Source organism: Eptesicus fuscus, chromosome 10 (assembly GCF_027574615.1).
Source record: "Eptesicus fuscus isolate TK198812 chromosome 10, DD_ASM_mEF_20220401, whole genome shotgun sequence".
NCBI lineage: Eukaryota > Metazoa > Chordata > Mammalia > Chiroptera > Vespertilionidae > Eptesicus > Eptesicus fuscus.
Window position 1 is genome coordinate 40,082,038 of NC_072482.1, and position 19,583 is coordinate 40,101,620.

Sequence of the window (19,583 nt, forward strand, 5' to 3'; positions counted from 1 at the left end):
ACTGAACACAAACGTACAACATCAATTAAAGAGAGACATAAGGAAGTGTAAATATTTTTTGATCTCTCTTGATGAAACTACTGATGTCACATCACATGCTCAGTTGGCCATTATCGGTCGATATTCTGATGGTCTCACAATGAGAGAAGAGTTGATAAAGTTAGTATCAGTGTCAACAAGTAAATCAGGAAGCGAAATATGTAAGGTTGTTACACAAACATTTTGTGACCTAAGCATTGATATCTCTAAAGTTGTGTCAGTGACTACAGATGGGGCACCAAATATGGTGGGGAAAAAAGTCGGATTTGTCAAATTGTTTACAGAAGCTATTGGACATCCGATTGTGCCTTTTCATTGTATTATTTATCAGGAGGCTTTATGTGCCAAGGCAGGATTCACCGACTTAAATGACTTAATGTCAGTTGTTACAAAAATAGTTAATTTAACAGCTGCTCGCCCCCTTCACAAGCAAGAATTTTCGGCACTTTTACTGGAGGTTGATTCCACCTACAGTGGACTGCTGATGTACAATAATGTAATATGGCTGAGCCAAGGCAAAGTTCTTGAGTGCTTTGTGAAGTGCTTTGAAGAAATTAAGGTATTTCTTGACGATAAGGATCTGGGAAACTTTCCTCAGCTTAATGATGATAAGTGGGTCAACACCCTGATGTTTTTTACAGATCTCTCTGTTCATATTAATGAACTGAACTTAAAGTTACAAGGTTTTGGCAAAAGGATTGACGTTATGTTTGGATACATAAAAGCTTTTGAAAGTAAAGTTAAAATTTTCCAGCGAGATGTAGAAACTAAAACTTATAAGTATTTTCCTCGAGTAACAAAGTATTTTGAGAAGGCCAGTGCAGCTGTACAAAATGAAATGGAACTCTTGCATATGAAGTACCAGCATGTTTTAGACTCATTACTTGACCAGTTTAGTCAATTTAGAAGTCTAGAACAGACCATAAAAATAATTAAGTATCCTGATGTAGTAGTCTACAGTAGTTTGGAATTAAATGGTTTCCAATGGATGCAAATTGATGATTTGGAGATGCAACTTGCAGAATTTCAAGACAGTATCTGGGCTCAGGTGTTTGTCAACTTGAGGTCAAATCTTGAGAATCTGGAAAGGTGCCACTTGGAGAATCAAGAGGAGTGCCACTACGAACAGGAAATTTGGAGTGCCTGGAACCGACTACCAGACACTTTTAGCACCCTGAAAAATATAGCAATGGCTTTACTCACAATTTTTCCCTCTACATACTTTTGTGAGGCCTTATTCTCAGCGTTAAATAATATCAAAACCGCCGAAACCGGTTTGGCTCAGTGGATAGAGCATCGGCCTGCGGACTCAAGGGTCCCAGGTTCGATTCCGGTCAAGGGCATGTACCTTGGTTGCGGGCACATCCCCAGTGGGGGGTGTGCAAGAGGCAGCTGATCGATGTTTCTCTCTCATCGATGTTTCCAGCTCTCTATCCCTCTCTCTTCCTCTCTGTAAAAATCAATAAAAAATATATTTATAAAAAAAATAATAAATAATATCAAAACCAACAAAAGAAACAGATTGACAGATGAAGTTAGTAGCGCTTGCTTGGGCCTGAAGTGTACAAATAACCAACCTTCAATTGAAGATTTAGCCAATGAAATTCAGCAACAAAAAAGTCACTAATAGGCAGGTTAGTTAAAGAATTCCCCCTCCCCCTCACTTATCTTAGTTCACGGCACCCCACACAAGCTAAATAATATCAAGACCAACAAAAGAAACTGACTGATGGATGAACAAAGAAGTCACTAAGCAGGTAAGTTAAATATTTAGTTTTTGGTTTATTAAATACAATTATATATAACAATTATACATTTATGTTATTTAAACTATAAATATCGCGAAATAATGTTTTTTCCTCAAAGTGACACACTACCCGAGTTATGCTCAGTTTTTTGGCGAAGTTTGACACACCAAGCTCAAAAGGTTGCCCATCACTGATCTAGAGTGATCTTAACAGTGTCACCCAGGCATGTTCTTTTTGTGGTGATGGCATAGGGCAAGAAAACCAAGCCAATTACACATATGCTTTTCAAGTTTTTGTTTTTATTACATATGCTAACACCTTATTGGCCAAAACATGCCACATGACAGAACCAAAAGGCAGAGTGGAAGTTAGTGCTAAATGCAATGTAGGCAGTAGAGAAGAATCAGGCCATTAATGTAAGCAATATACCAAAGGCTGTTTTTATTTTTTTCTCATTAGTTTTGTGTGTGTGTGTGTGTGTGTGTGTGTGTGTGTGTGTGTGTGTGTTCTCTATCCATTTGCAATATCCCCTTTTCTAATAGTGTTGGATAGCCCCTTAGGCTATCTCAAATTTGCCCTTCAAGCCTACTGTGGTTTGCATAATTAGAATGCAGAAGTAGCCCTGGCCAATGAGGCTCAGTTGATTGGAGCATTGTCCTGTACACCAAAAGGTGGTGAGTTCAATTCTTAGTCAGGGCACATACCCAGGTTGGAGGTTTGACCCCCAGTTGTGGTGTGTGTGTGGAAGGCAACTGATGGGTGTTTCTCTCTCACATGGATGTTTCTCTCTTCCTTCCTCTCTCTCTAAAACCAATAAAAACATATTTAAATGAAAAAAATGCAGAAGTAGTTAAGACAAAACTAACATTTGTGTATATATAGGAATTAAAAGAATACTCAGAGAGGACAATAAATAAAACTTATTTTGTTTGGGGAGAGGGGAAAAGGCTGTGAATTTTTCATATGTTAATGTTTTATATCTTGTCACCAAAAGCAATGTTGGAAAATAATACATCCTAAGAGCATATTCTTTCACTGCAGAAGCTACCCCCAGAGAAAAGAATAGACTTTGCTCTAAATTATTAGGGATTCATTACTCCTTGGCCAGCCCATCTGCATGCAATATTATTCAAAATCAGATATCCCACTGGAGCAATACTATAGCCCAGATGGTCAATTATAACATCTACTCTTCCATTTTTTTCCAGGCTGAAATAATGTTTCCCATACTTAATGGTGAATAACTGTGGGGAGAAAACTAGTATATTATCTGGTGCTTGAATAGATCCAAAGTTTTCCTCATGGTACTTCAGTGTCCATGACCTTGTAAAATTGGCATGTGGGGAATAAGACAATATGCCCCCCACGACCATCTGATCTTCAAAGTATGAATCACAAACTATGGGTTATAGAATCAGATAGGAATAATTTTGTTTTCTGCCCCCACCTCTGATTAATTTCAATCATGTTCTTTGGGATTTTAATTAATAGCATGTGCATCAATTTCCTCCTCAATATAGTGGATACAATGAGATTTTTTTCCCCAGGAATAATGTGCTAAAATGGAAATACTTAATGCTCCTTATGGCCAGAATTATCAATACTCTTGATTCCTTGGTTCCTCTCAAAAGTCCGGCCAATGTATACTTTGGAAAAAATTACTACAAGGAATGATATCCATCCTTTCCATTATGGCAGCACTTCTCAACCTTGGCTGCATATTACAATCATGTGGGGAGTTCTTTTTGTTTTTGTTTTAATCCTCACCCAAGGATATATTTTTATTGATTTTTAGAGAGAGAGTATGGGGAGAGATGTAAAAGAGAAACATAGATCAGTTGCACCCTGACCAGGGATGGAACCTATAACCTTTTTGTGCAGGATTATGCTCCAACCAACTGAGCCACCCGGCCAGGACACATAGGGAGTTGTTGAAAAACTATATGTCTGGTATCTATTACAGAGCAAGTAAGTAATTTTCTCTAAAGCAATGGAGCCTAGGTATTATTTCCTTCCTTCCTTCCTCCCTCCCTCCCTTCTTCCCTGCCTCCCTCCCTCCCTCCCTCCCTTCTTCCCTGCCTCCCTCCTTCCCTCCCTCCCTTCTTTCTTTCCTTCTCTTTCTTTCTTTCCTTCTTTCTTGTCTTCTTTCTTTCTTTCTTTCTTTCTTTCTTTCTTTCTTTCTTTCTTTCTCTCTTTCTCTCTCTCTCTCTCTCTCTCTCTCTCTCTCTCTCTCTCTCTCTCTCTCTCTCTCTCTTTCCTTTCAATTCCCAGGGTGATTGTTCGCCCAGTGAAGGTTGAAAACTATTGCTCTAGTCCTGTGGTTCTCAGTGTGCCTCCCAGACCAGCAGCAGCAACAGCACCTGGAACATGTCAGAAATAGAAATTCTCAAGCATTCCCCAGATCTGCTAAATCAGAGATGTTAGAGGTGAAGAACAACAGTGTGTGTTTTAAAAGGTCCTCTATGTGATTCTGATGCACAGTAAAGTTTGACACAATAAAGTAATGTAATCAATGATAAGCAAATGTAGTGGATAAAAGAAAGACTTGAAATGTTTGCTTAATATGTGGATTTGTGTGTAAATAGTCACAAAATTTTACACTAAAAATGTTAATTGTGTTGTTGTATTAAATTTTTAATCTAAAATAATAACCCAAAAATATCAATTTGAGGATCTTACCATCAAAAATTCTGAAGCAATTTTTCTGGTTTGGAACTCAACAACTACATTTTTAAAGCATCCAAAAGATCTTATACATGTGGCTAAAGTGGTCTGTAGTCCTCTAGCTATAGATCAAAGAATGCATATGTCAGTACATTGAACCAACAACCCGTATGCTCTTTCTCCACATCCTCACAAAATGCCTGATGGAAAAAAGCTTTCATGCTACCTTTGTTATAATTTATTCTTAAAGGGACTCCATGGATGTGATTAAGTCAAGGATCTTTTTTATTTTATTTATTTTTATTTTTTTAATTTTTATTGATTTCAGAGAGGAAGGGGGAGGGAAAGATAGGGAGAAACATGAATGATGAGAGAGAATCATTGATTGGCTGTCTCCAGCATGCCCCCACTGGGGATCCAGCCCTTTACTGGAATCAAACCTGGGACCCTTCAGTCCACAGGCAGACGCTCTATCCACTGAGCCAAACTGGCCAGTGCTGATATAATATTCTTAAGGGCCAAATTAAGAAATGGTTTCATGAGAAAATAATTTTGCATGTCCTCCATAAATGTTTTTATTGTTTCATAATCCTCTTTATAAAACCATTATAATTATCCTATATAATAAAAGGCTAATATGCAAATCAAACAAATGGTAGAATGACTGGTTGCTATGACGTGCACTGACCACCAGGAAGCAGATGCTTGACACAGGAGCTGCCCCCTGGTGGTCAGTGTGCTCCCACAGGGGGAGTGCTGCTCAGCCAGAAGCCCTGAGCTGGGCTCATGGCTGGTGAGCGCAGTGGCAGTGGCGGGAGCCTCTCCTGCTTCCATGGCAGAGCTAAACATGTCTGACTGCCAGACTGTGAGAGGGCACAGGCCGGGCTGAGGGACCCCCCTGAGTGCCGAATTTTGTGCACCAGGCCTCTAGTTTTCTTATAAAAGTCACTTCTGAGTAAATTGTCTTCTAACTGATTGCAGAAACAAATTTTCTTATCCAACAATTACAATATTATTTATATTTCATTTTTGCTGTAGCCATACCAGATAAAATAGAGTCACATTTAATGTCAGTTGTAATGTTATATTGATGTAGGTTTGTCTATATTTCTTTTCCACATAGTATTTTTCCTATATTGACAATTTTCTTGAATGTATTCTTTATTATGTCACCTTGAAACCTTTATAAACATAAAAAGATGACAACTCTTATAATAAACTAGAGGCCTGGTGCACAAAATTCGTGCACGGAGGGGGGTTGTCCCTCAGCCCAGCCTGTACTCTGTCCAATCTGGGGCCCCTCGAGGGATGTCCAACTGCCCGTTTAGGCCCGATCTCGGTGGGATCGGGCCTAAAGAGCAGTCGGACATTTCTCTCACAATCCAGGACTGCTGGCTTCCAACTGCTTGCCTGCCTGCCTTCCTGATTGCCCCTAACTGCTTCTGCCTGCCAGCCTGATCACCCCCTAACCACTCTGCATGTCTGCCTGATCGCCCCTAACTGCCTCTGCCTTGACCCCCCACCCACCACGGCTTAGTCCAGAAGGATGTCCAGAATGATGTCTGGAAGGTTGTTCGGCTTCCTGGTCTAATTAGCATATTACGCTTTTATTATTATAGACTAGAGGCCCGGTGCACGAAATTCTTGCACAGAGGGGAGTTGTCCCTCAGCCCAGCCTGTACCCTCTCCAATATGGGATCCCTCTCACAATCCAGGACTGCTGGCTCCCAACTGCTTGCCTGCCTGCCTTCCTGATTGCCCCTAACCACTTCTGCCTGCCAGCCTGATCACCCCCTAACCACTCTGCTGCCAGCCTGTTTGCCCCCAACATCCCTCCTCTGCCAGCCTGGTCACCCCTAACTGCCCTCTCCTGCAGGGTTGATCACCTCCAACTGCCCTCCCTTGCAGGCTTGGTCCCTCTCAACTGCCCTCCCTTGCAGGCAGGGTGCCTCCCAACTGCCCTCCCTTGCAGGCCGGGTGCCTCCCAACTGCCCTCTCCTGCTGGCCATCTTGTGGTGGCCATCTTGTGTCCACATGGGGGCAGGATCTTTGACCACATGGGGGCAGCTATATTGTGTGTTGCAGTGATGATCAATCTGCATATTACTCTTTTATTAGATAGGATAGAGGCCTGGTACAGGGGTGGGGCCAGCTGGTTTGCCCTGAAGGGTGTCCCTGATCAGGGTGGAGTTCCCTTGGGGCATGGGGCGGCCTGAGTGAGGGGCCTGTGGTGGTTTGCAGGCGGGCCACGCCCCCTGGCAACCCTAGCAGAGGCCCTGGTATCTGGAATTTATTTTCCTTCTACAATTGAAACTTTGTAGCCTGGAGCGGAGCCAAGCCTGGGGCTCCCTCCAAGGCCATTTGTGTTGGGGTTATAATTGAAACTTTGTTGCCTTAAGCGGGTGGGCCCGGCCAGGGTGTGCAGAAAGCTTTGCCTCCCCTGTTGCCGGCGGCAACCCTGGCCTGCTCTCTCAAGCTCCATTCTGCCGCCATTTGTTTGAATTTGTTTACCTTCTATAATTGAAACTTTGTAGCTTGAGTGGAGGCTTAGGCCTGCAACTGCTGGCAGAAAGCTTGGCTTCCTCTGTTACCTAGGAAACCTTGCTCTCTGTGGCTGTAGCCATCTTGGTTTGGGTTAATTTGCATACTCGCTCTGATTGTATGGTGGGCGTGGCTTGTGGGCGTGGCTTGTGGGTGTGTCGGAGGTATGGTCAATTTGCATATTTGTCTATTATTAGATAGGATAGTAACCTCCAAGGTAATTCAAGTGCCTTTTAAGACATTCAGTTATCCTGTGATAATGAATGTAGGCCATTGATTTAAGAAATTCTAAGAAGAGAAATACCAGGTACTGGGTGGTTTTGAAAAAGGAACCTAGAAATCATTTTTAATACAAAAATACGATGTGTTTTTGTGTTTAGATAAAGCTTGCAGTCAGCACTTTGTCAACTGAATACATTAGGCAATACAGATAGCAAGATTGTTCCGAGAACTTGATTTCTAGTTTCTTGTGAGGGGGAAAAAATGTATTTTCTAGATTATATAAATCTATATAAAAAATGCATGACCTGTTGACATGAATGTTCTGGAAACTAAACCTATGGCTCTAATAAACTCTGCTGCATGGATCACACTCATACACTTTGCAAGTCTCTGGTCTTTTTCTCTGCCTTTGAGTGGAATTGTTCTCAATCTGTCTCTGTGGGTTGAGTCACATTTAACATCTCCATACAAAGAGGCTTAAGGACTTGCAACATAAATGTCAGAATGACCACAGGTTCTTTTCAATGGGCCTCATAATAAGTGAGTTAGGTTCACAGCCACAGTGCGTACAAAATAAAAAAAAATAATAAAAGTTTAACTTGGGAATACATCAAACTATAGACCAGGCATCCTCAAACTATGGCCCGCGGGCCACATGCGGGTGTTTTTGCCATTTTGTTTTTTTACTTCAAAATAAGATATGTGCAGTGTGCATAGGAGTTTGTTCATAGATTTTTTAAAACTATAGTCCGGCCCTCCAATGGTCTGAGGGACAGTGAACTGGCCCCCTGTTTAAAAAGTTTGAGGACCCCTCCTATAGACCTATAGAAGGATTTCATTTTGTTTTTAAAGGCAATCAAGTTTATAAGTGCTTCTTTAGAAAATTTGGGAGAGATGGAAAATCAACATATTTACATATTTCACACTTCACTAAGCTTTTATTAAATGAGGGATTCCAATAGTTCACATAAAAATTCATATTTTTATATTCATTGAAGTCCCTGGACTACTCCCTTCATGTATTATGGTGAAAAAAATACCACTGAAAAGCCAGATATTTATGATTATCTTTTTTTCTGGAGAACACATGCCTCTCTGAGTGTGCCATGTGCAGGGGAAAGTCTCAGAATACCAAATGACCTGATTTATATATCTATACAAGGAATTTAATTTGAAAATCTTAAAAATATTTTTACATTAAAAATTACAAATTTTGTTTGAAAAAGAATTAACTATACCTTATCAGGAAGACGCTTTTATGGAATACTAGCCTCTATGAAAAGTTGCTGAATTTTCAGCTGAACTAACCCATTTTTAAGCAGTTATGTATACATTTTATATTTCTAAACCTTCAAATGTAACACATAACTTCAAGTGCAGAACAGATAAACATTAAGCTTAATGAATTAGCTACACTGCCATCCTATATAATAAAGAGGAAATATGCAAATTGACCATCACTCCAACACATAAGATGGCTGCACCCATGTGGTCAAAGATGGCCACCACCATGTGGACACAAGATGGCTGCCACAAGATGGCCGACAGGGGAGGGCAGTTGTGGATGATCAGGCTAGCAGGTGAGGGCTGTTGGGGGCAATCAGACCTGCAGGGGAGGGCAGTTAGGGGTGACTGGGCTGGCAGAGGAGGGTAGTTGGGGGTGACCGGGCCTGCAGGGGAGGACAATTGGGGGGGGGGGAGACCAGGCCTGCAGGGGAGGGCAGTTGGGGGGCAACAGGCCTGCAGGGGAGGGCAGTTAGGGATGACCGGGCCTGTAAGGAGGGCAGTTGGGGGCCACCAGGCCAGCAGGGGAGGGCAGTTAGGGGTGACCAGGCCAGCAGGGGAGGGCAGTTAGGGGCAATCAGGCCAGCAGGGGAGCAGTTAGGCATTGATAAGGCTGGCAGGGGAGTGGTTAAGGGGTGATCAGGCTGGCAGGCAGAAGTGGTTAGGGGCAATCAGGCAGGCAGGCAGGTGAGTGGTTGGGAGCCAGCAGTCTGAGATTGTGAGAGGGATGTCCGACTGTCCATTTAGGCCTGATCCCACTGGGATTGGACATCCCTCGAGGGGTCCCACATTGGAGAGGGTGCAGGCTGGGCTGAGGGACACCCCCCCCCCGGCCCCATGCACGAATTTTGTGCCCCAGGCCACTAGTTTTTTAATAAACTGTATGAAGTGAATAAATCATTATTAGGATGCTAAATGGCTTGAGGGTTCACTCTATGAATGAATTTCAATCTCCTCAGGAAGACCAATCTAAAGATGTCTGGGCTTGGCACTGATGAAGAGAAGTCTCTGATTTGCTGATTTGTAATAAAGAGTCTGACTTCCTTTTTGATGTTTGACTGCTGATAGCTTTAAAAATAAAACTACTATGAGATGCCCAAAGGCTATTAGTTTCATGTGCCCATCACTGAAAATATCCCTCTTGAACTCATTCTTAGAAATCTCATGGGGAAAAAGTTCAACTTAGTTTTGTATTATCTAACTGAATAAAATAATTTATATTTCATAAAATTGGCATGTGTGCTGTTGAACAGAGGATTTGCTTTACTACTCCTAATAATATGAAATATGGCTCTTCCATCACTCATATATTATCTTTCAAAAATTTTCAACTTTTGTGCTATATGAATTAACTTATCCAACTTGTTTTTATTAAGTTCTTCCTATGTGCCATAAATTATACAGGCTCGTGGGGTATCTACACAATACAGAGCTTCTGTGGTTTAAGCACATGTGGTCTAACAGAGAAGATCATCCCCTAAAAGATTATGTGCACAATGTGGGTATGCAGGGAAGGTACAGAAGTATCCTATGGACAGGAGACTTTTTATTATTAATTCATTAGATCAGAATTGTTTTCTCTTTTAACAGATAAGGAGACTGAGTGTCAAAGAGGTCATTTCACTTGTCAAAGGTCACAGTGATTTGAGAGATACTCAGGTTAGTTCAACTGTTGCCAGTGTACTTTCCTTTTTATTTAGTTTCTTAGAAGGAATATCTATTTAAAAAAAACAACAAGCCAACAATGAATTATTTTCCTATCAATTTTTATTTTTATTAGTGATTTTTTTAAAATTTGCCCTTCTAGAGGGAGGAAGTTACTCTGTGAATGAAAATATATGTCTTTCAAGTTAGATCTAAAGCCCTGTGAGCTTGAAATTTCTGAGAATCTCCCACTATAACTTAGCTTATACTTATTGCAACATTTAGTTAAACTTACTTACTTGTAAAATTGAGAAGTTACCCTCTATTTCTTTTTTAATTGATTCCAGAGAGGAAGGGAGAGGGAGAGAGAGATAGAAACATCAATGATGAGAGAGAATCATTGATCAGCTGCCTCCTACATGCCCCACACTTGGGAGCAAGCCAGCAACCCTCACATATGTCCTGACTGGGAATTGAACCAATACCTCCTGGCTCATAGGTCAACGCTCAACCACTGAGCCACACTGTCCAGGCTACCCTCTGTTTCTTAATTTTATACACGCAATTCCACTCTCATCACTTGATAGTAACCTACTCTAGAACAATGGTTAGATATTTATTTGATTTAGTCTTCCCATTTGGGAGATGAGTCAAATGTTAATATGCTATGTTAATATATTACATATATTATTTGAAATAAATGGTATTTAATGACCATTTGAATTAAATGGTCAGGGTTCTAAAATACATTTTCCCTAAATACTCTATTGTATTCCCAGGTGTTGAGAAGAAAGTAGTAACTAGTTTATTTTTCCTTTTCAAATTCATGCCTACCATGAACCTTCCTATTGTATATATAAAATAAGAAAACTGAATTAGAAAATTACCAATATTGCTCCTAAGAGTGCTAAACTTGCCATCAGTAATGACAAGTTTTATAAAAGGGTGACTCTAATTTTTAATATAACTTTTCAAATGTAAATTTGGAATCTTTTCATTTATTAAAACAGGCTGTTATGACTGTATTATCTTGGAATGATGCACTAAGCCACAACTATTTCTCATTAAAACATAAACCACCCAACGAATTATTTATGTATAATTATGGAGAGTTAATTTGTTTCCCTTGGAATTTACAGGTCATGAAATATTTTCATATGTGTGAGAATGTGGGTTTACAACAGTCTCAGAAACATCATCAAGACAGGTGTGCCTTGTCAAAATTTGTATTAGAAAACAAATGAACTAAACAGTTGAATGTTGAGCTATTCTTGAACTGCAATAGCAACTGTTCTCAGGGAAATTCTAAGCAGTCATTTTACAGCATGTTACAGTGTGGGAGGGTGAGATTTGGAGCTAGGAAGGAATACGTTGACCTGGCCAGGACACTATCTAATGGCCAATGTCCTTCTTTAGGTTCCATGTGGTCAGAACTAAAATAGGAGTTCCTGTGTGAGACATTATGGACCAGCAAGAAGCATCAAACCAGGCAAGTCAAATAAGAGCCTTAGGGGAAAATCTGAAGGTTCAGAGGACATTTGATGTTATGGCTGAGAACTGGGGATGAGGACAGAACAGATCGGAAACAAATGTGGCAGCTTTTGAGCACTGATTACACATGACACTTCTGCACTTTGGGCGAGGTGCTGCATGGCTGTTAATTGGTTTGTAATGGCTTGAAGTATAAATGATACACGTTGTAACAGTGTCGCTTTTAGATAGGGCTACCTAAATCCATCTGTGTCTTCTGCTACCAGGGATACTTGACCCCATTACCTGTTGCCAGGAGACCACCTGAACCTCCCCTTCCTTCTTTCATCACCCCTCTATTGAAATGCAAGGCTCCAGACAAGGGCTAAGAGAAACCTGTGCACAGTATTTAGCTGTTGCTGTGCCTAAGGATGATAAACACTGCTTTCATCCTTTAAGCATGTATATTCTCTAACTCATTCATAATGTGTGTTTGTATTAGTTGATTAACAACCTCTTTTCTCTCACATAATGCTGTCATTCGAGAATTCATATGGAAAGCTGACAGTAATTGGATATGCTGCTTAAATGGCTAATTTTTGCCCCTCCTTGTGCATTTTTTTTTTGTTTCTCTTTCATGCTAGAGACCTCACATTAACTTCCAGAATATTACAAAAGTTTAGTGATATCATCTCCACATTTAAATCATAATATGGTTATGAAATTGGTCCATAATGCATCAATGTAGAAATAAATTAAGATAGAATCTTTTCTGTTTTGTTCAAATCAGTTGTCTGATAAAGGAAACACATAAACTTTTAAGTAGATTATCTTAATCAAGTAAAATAAAATTTGAATAAGTAAATATATTCTTACAAAGTTTTCTGTCAAAGTCAAATTTTCATGATTCAAAAATGGCTGAATAAATATTGATGTTTTTGTTACTTTGAAGTTTTCCCTACAATATATGAAATATTGTTACTAAATAATTAAAAACACCTACTTTATATAGAAGAAAAATCCTAAACCACTGTGACATAGAGGTAAAGCTAGAGAAACTATCATTGGGTATCATAGAAGCCCTGAAAATATTCAAGGATTCCCATGGCTATATTTGTCAGGAAGTTTCAGAATGCTCCCAGGGCGTGGTGGGAACATCAGAGAAATGGTACTCAGAAGAAGAAACCCAGGAAACACCAGGCATAGTCTCAAGGAAGCTTGTGGTCCAAGATGACTATTGTAGGTCTATCCAGTCAACAGCAGGGGCCTGACTGCAAAAGGAGGAAAACAGAAAAAGATGTGCAGGACACTTACTAGACATTACATATAACCTATATACATACTATTGGCTGGAATCAAATCACATGGTCACATAGAACTGAAGAGTAGCGAGGTGATCATTTTAGAAAGAAATATGCTGTCAATTATAAATGAAGGAATTAGTCTAAATCTGGTATCCCATACATGAAATCCCAAATTAATTATAAGGTGGCTAAATTATATTGTGCCTCATGTATACATTAGATTTTATTCACAGTATTGACTGCGTATTTGCTACTGTCCTTGTATTTGACCATGATCTTCCCTTTTTCTTTAGACCACCACACCTACTTTCCATACTTCTGCATTCTAAACAGTTGGATGCAGCACAAACCTTTATTTTGTCTTAGGAAAAAATTACAATAGGGAAAGTACTGTGGTCAGGAATAAATTACTTAACTTACTAAACCACATGCTCATTCCACAGAATTGAACTTCAGATGAAGGAATCTGCCCTTGTTTTTTTCCTCCAAGTATGTAAGACTCTGACCTAAACTAAAGTTTTCAGGTTGTCAAGCACAAAGCCTGTTGGAAACTGATCTCAAAGGAACTGTTTTGTGCTCATGAAGATAAGCCCCGGCTGAGTTGTTATGTGACAAATGGAGCCTATCCACTCCAGACTGAGACTCTGGCAGAAGTGCCTTTCCACTCCCCGCTTATAGTTTATTACCAAGACTTCCAGCCTAGACTGGTTGACATTGAATCTGGATCTGCTAATATAATACACGTTAATTTCTGTTTTGAGACAGACCTTCTTCTAAAACTTAGGGATGAAAAGAAGAGCAATTAAATCACAAGCTATCCATTATTCAGTCAATCAATTTGTTTGCAGGATTTATACCCAGCCTACTTCCAAAACGCTTTGAGGTAGTTGAGTCTTCAGAGCGCTATTCTATCATTGCCAAGGGTGGTTTCTGGCTGGATCTCAGGGACAGTTTCACATCTCAGAAAGAGTTCATTGTGGACACCCTGAAAGTATTACCCGAGCAATGTGGCCTCCCTCTATGTCAAAATAAAAACATCCCACTATTCCCATGACAACATGAGGGCTCTTCCACCACACTAACCTGCCCGGGAAGGTAATTACAGCCCACCAGCAAAGGACCCTCTGATAGTGAAGAACAGGTAAGTATACTATGCACAAATGCTCCATGCATGGGACAGTAAATGAATCTCAGTTGAGTATTTTTATAGTGAATAGCTAGCTATTTGTCCTAATTCCCTAAGGATGGGATATCTATCTTATTCATTTTGATGTCTTCCAAATGTCTCTCTCTCACAAATCATCACATACATTCTATGTCACATTCCATGAAATATTGTAACCATCTATACCAAACAGTCCATCTCTGCCGTACCTAAAACCGGGCTTCCTTGAGGATTCCACTGCTGCTTGACTTCCTGTTTATTCTGTCACACCCACCTCACCTCAGAATTCAGTCTCAAGATCAGCAATGCCATTTACAGACTAATATGCCCCCAACTTCCTTGAACAACCCTTGTGCCTTGATCTATAATATACTGAAGCTTTCATTTTTGCTGTTAATTTCTTACTTCTCACCAACTAATTCTATGTTTTAGCAATTGTATCATGTCATTTTTCTACCTAAAGCCATGCTACCATCCTGGTGACCCCAATATCCATCACTGCTAGCCTTCCTCTGGCCTCTCAGTCCATGACCTTCTTATCCTCAATATCTTTCATTCCTATGCAATCGTAGCCGCCCACTACTCCAGAAATGCTCCATGTAATAGTTAATTAATTCAAATATGCCGTTGATATAACTCCAGTCTTTATTAATTAATTATGTTCACACTATATGTTCAGTAGACTTTCAAGATATGCTTGGTAACCTCTCCACATTCTCCCAGTTAGCATGTTCCCTTCTATTCTTTTCCACCCGGCTTATTTTTTTCCCATCTATTATCTCTCTAACTCTCATTTTGCAATTCTGAGTCATAGTTTATTGCTTCCTTTTCCTCACCTTTCCCATCCAAACATTTAGCAGGTCTATTGGCTCAGCAACAAGCTACATCTTGACTCCATTCAGTACTCTTCATTTCTACCCATAGTCCATGTCACCATATCTCCCTCCTAGAGTACTACATCTACCTTCTGATGGATCTTATTTCTTTCGTTCTTTTCTCCTTTTTGCATACTACAGTCCATTCTTCATTCAACAGCCAGAATTATTTTTAACTTTTAAATTATATGTTTTATTTTAAGATAATTGTAGATTTACATAAAATTGTAAGACATAATATAGACAGAATTTGTGTACCTTTTACACAATTTCTTCTAATGACATCACAAAAATCTTCAACACAATATCACAACCAGAATATTAACATTGATACAGTAAAGACACAATATTTTTATCACCATAAGCACTCTTTCTATTGTTCTTTTAGCCACATATATTTCCCCTAGGCAACTGCTAATCTGGTAACCATTTCTGTAATTTCATCATTTAAAAAATGATATGTAAATGTAATGATATAGTATATGATTTGGGGGGATTATTTTTTTATACAATGTTATTCTCTGGGGATTCATTCAGGTTTATCAATAATTCATTCCTTTTTTATTGCTGAAAACTGCTCCATGATATGTATGTACCACATTTTGTTTAATCATTTGTTCTTCAAAAAAATTTTTCCAGGCTTTGGCTATTATGAATAAAGATGCTATAAACATTCACGTACAAGTTTTTATATGCACACAAGTCTTAATTCCACTGGGGTAAATTTGCAGTAGTGTAACTGCTGGGTTGTAAGGTCATGCATGTTCAGTTTTTAAAGAAATTGCCAAGTAGTTTTCCAGAGTAGCTGTACCAAGTTACATTCCCATCAGCAATGTATGAGTAATCCAGTTTCTCAGCAATATTTTCAGCATATAGCATTGTCACTACTTTTACTTTAGCCATTTTGATGGGTAGTACCTAGTGATATCTCATTGTGGTTTATCTTACATTTCTCTAAATGACTATGATGTTGAGTATCTTTTTTAAAAATATGTTTTTATTGATTTTAGAGAAAGAGAGAGGAAGAAAGAGATAGAGACATAGATGCAAGAGGAACATTGATCAGCTGCCTCCTGCATGCCCCCTACTGGGGATCAAGCCCACAACCTGGCATGTGCCCTGATCTGCCTGGAATCAAACCAGTACCTCTTGGTTCATGGGTCGATGCTCAATCCACTGAGCCACACCAACCGGGCTATGTTGAAAAATGGCTTTAGGTAGAAAAATGACATGATACAATTGCTAAAACATAGAATTAGTGGTGAGAAATAAGAAATTAATGTGTTTATTTGCCACTGAATGTCTTTGGTGAAATGTCTGGTCATATCTTTGCCAATTTTCTACTTGGATTTTTTATTTGTTTTACTCTTGCATCTTGAGAGTTCTTATGCATTTATTCTAAATACTAGTCTTTGAACATTTTTATTATGGTGAGTCTTTTAATTAATTTACATGATAGATCTCTCCATTTATTTAGATATTTGATTTCTCTCATCAGCATGCTGTTGTGTTTATCATACAAGTCTTGTATGTTTTATTACACTAACATTTGGGTATTTCTTTTTATATTTTGAATAATTATAAATGGTATTTCAGTTTTAATTTTGGTATTGATGTGTTCATTGTCAGTCTGTATAAATACAATTGGTTTTTGTATGTTTATGTTGTGTCCTGTAACTTTTATGTACTCATGTATCAGTTCTAGGATTTTTCTGTAGATTCCTTGGGATTATCTACATACAATCATGGCATCACATATAGAGATAGTTTTATTTCTTTTTTTCATTATATATCCTTTCCATTTTCTTATATTGCCTGATTGCACCAACTAGAATTTCCATCACTGTGTTGAATAATTGTGGTGAGAGCAGATATCCTTTTCTTATTCCTTTTTCAGAAAATATTCAATCTTTCATTATTAAATATAATGTTTAATTGTATATTTTTGTAGTGCTCTTTATCAAATTGAGGAAGTCTCTCTCTATATATTTTTCTGAAAGTTTTTATCATAAATGAATATTGGGAACTCCCAGTTTCAGCTCCGACATGTAAAAACCTTAGAAGTCATCACTCCCATGTTACAATAAGAAAACAAATGTTGGGAGGTGTGAGGGAGAGAAAGTCAATTACTTTTCTTGGACCCCTAAGAGAATTGAGGTCTCAGGGCAAAATACCACTCCAAGTCTGAAGAGAAAGCCAAATGTCCAAATTATAGCTGAGATTAGCTTATCAGGAGCAGAAGCTTCTGGAACCATAAATTAATACATAGACTTCAGTGATAATTTGGGCAAATTTTTGGAAGCAGAGTATGCATTAGTATGAGAGTGAGAAATTTTTATGAGATGGTCCCAACACTTTCATGAGTTATGCCTTCCAGAAACATCACCAAGTTCTCACAGTAGAAAACAAGAAAAATATCTATGTGCTTCTTGCAGGGGAGAGAAAAAAAAAAAAAGTAACCATTTTGAAATATGTCTAGAGCATTTGCTGTAGGAAAGCCAATAGTATCAGAGAAATAACTTACTATAGCCTTATCCAACAAGTGGGAAAAGAAATTGCCCTTTTCTAGCTCTCTCCTGCCTTCTTGTCTCACATGATGAGGGAAAGAAGCTTAGAAACAATTGTGAAGATCACAGGACAGGGACATAGGCTCACTAAAGACTGAAATTTAATCATAGATATATAGAATGTTTCACCGCCAATCACACACATTCCCATTACACCAATAAGGCTTAAGTATAATAATGGTGGATTATAGCTGAAAGAATTGCAAGGGCCCATCTCTATTTAAGAAATAATTTATAGGGAAACCCCATTATAGAAAGAAAGACAAAATCAAGAATACTAGAGGGACTTGAAGCCCCTGGTACCTACAGCTACAGCAAAAATTAAATACAGCTGAACTCCTAGCTAGATTAACATTAAAGCTTCACACTAAACGCCTATTTAACTCTAGTCCTGTTATTCAATACATCATGTATGGCTTTCAACAAAAAATACAAGCCGTGATCAAAATCAAGAAAAAACAAAGGCTGGTCTAGCAAAATGAGTATCAGAATCTGATTTAAATATGGCAAAAATGTTGGATTATCAAATGAGGAATCTAAAATAGCTCTGTTTAATATGTTAACAGCTCCAATGGAAAAAAGGTAGAAACTCTAAGAAAGAATCAAAGGAAATGTTAGAAATCAAAAACAGATCAGAAATTTTAAAATGCCTTTGATGGGATCATCAGCAGACTGAAATATAGCTAAGGAAAGAATCAGTGAGCTTGAAGATATATCAATATAAACTTCCAAAAATGAAATGCAAAGAGAAAAAGAATGAAAATTCTCTCTCTCTCTCTCTCTCTCTCTCTCTCTCTCTCTCTCTCTCAACTGTGGGGCAATTTCAAAACTTTGTTACCTGCCTTTTACTAAAGAGTTAAAAGCCCAATACAATTTATTTTTGCTAACATTTAAATTCTATTAGATGAAAGTTTATTATTTTTTTAAATGAAGTAAAGTTTTCATTGCATGGAGCATTACAGAATTTATTTTTGATGTGTTAAGTTTATTAAGATTTTGGGGTAAACCTAGGAAATTTTTTCTTATTAAACTTCAATGAATTTTCATTTTACTTGGAAATGAGTAATTACTTTTGGCTAAATAAATACTATTTTTTTAAAAATATATTTTATTGATTTTTTACAGAGAGGAAGAGAAAGGGATAGAGAGTTAGAAACATCGATGAGAGAGAAACATCGATCAGCTGCCTCTTGCACACCCCCTACTGGGGATGTGCCCGCAATCAAGGTACATGCCCTTGACCGGAATCGAACCTGGGACCTTTCAGTCCGAAGGCCGACGCTCTATCCACTGAGCCAAACCAGGTTTTGGCAATAAATACTATTTTTATTGGTATATAGTAAGTTGTAGACAACCCATGACAAATAAGACTTGTTTCATATATATCTAGATATATAAAAGCCTAAGTGACCGTTCGACCATTTGACCATTCGACCATTTGACCGTTCGACCAGTAGCTATTACATGTACTGACCACCAGGGGGCAGATGCTCAATGCACAGGTATGGAAACATGGAACAGACTGATGAATCTCAGAGGGGAGGGAGGAGGGTGGGAAGAGATTAACCAAAGATCTTATATGCATACTAGAGGCCCAGTGCATGGATTTGTGCACCAGTGGGGTCCCTCAGCCTGGGCTGCAGGGACCGGGCTGAAACCGGAAGTCTGACATCCTGCGAGGGGTCCTGGATTGTGAGAGGGCACAGGCCAGGCTGAGGGACCCCACCGGTACACAAATTCATGCACTGGGCCTCTAGTATAATAATAATATTCCTCAAAGAATTGATATTTTCAAAGAGTTAATCCTCTTTGAAAACTAAGCTCTTAGTATTAGCCAGTTCTATTGTTTTCTTTTTCTTTTTAAAGGTAGTTTTGAGGGAGAGTGATTTTACTAGTATATCAATATAAAAAGATATATGTTTACCATCTGGCATTTAATTCATGGTGTTTTATTCTTTTTGTTTGTTTGCTAATTCTCACCAGAGGATATTTTCCCATTGATTTTTAGAGAGTGTAGAAGGGAGGGGGAGAGACAAAGAGAAAGAAACATCTATGTGAGA

The 19,583-nt window shown here is 38.8% G+C and overlaps 1 long non-coding RNA gene across 3 annotated transcripts in view; it reads left to right on the forward strand.

Annotated features, from left to right (window-relative positions):
* LOC114227446 (uncharacterized) overlaps window positions 1-11,632 on the forward strand; it is a 48,312-nt gene extending 36,680 nt beyond the window's left edge. For all 3 annotated transcript variants that reach the window (XR_008557230.1, XR_008557231.1, XR_003613597.2), the window contains 2 exons: window positions 10,089-10,157; window positions 11,559-11,632. This is a non-coding gene — a long non-coding RNA (uncharacterized LOC114227446). The remainder of the gene's footprint in view (window positions 1-10,088; window positions 10,158-11,558) is intronic.
* The last annotated feature ends 7,951 nt before the right edge of the window (window positions 11,633-19,583 follow it).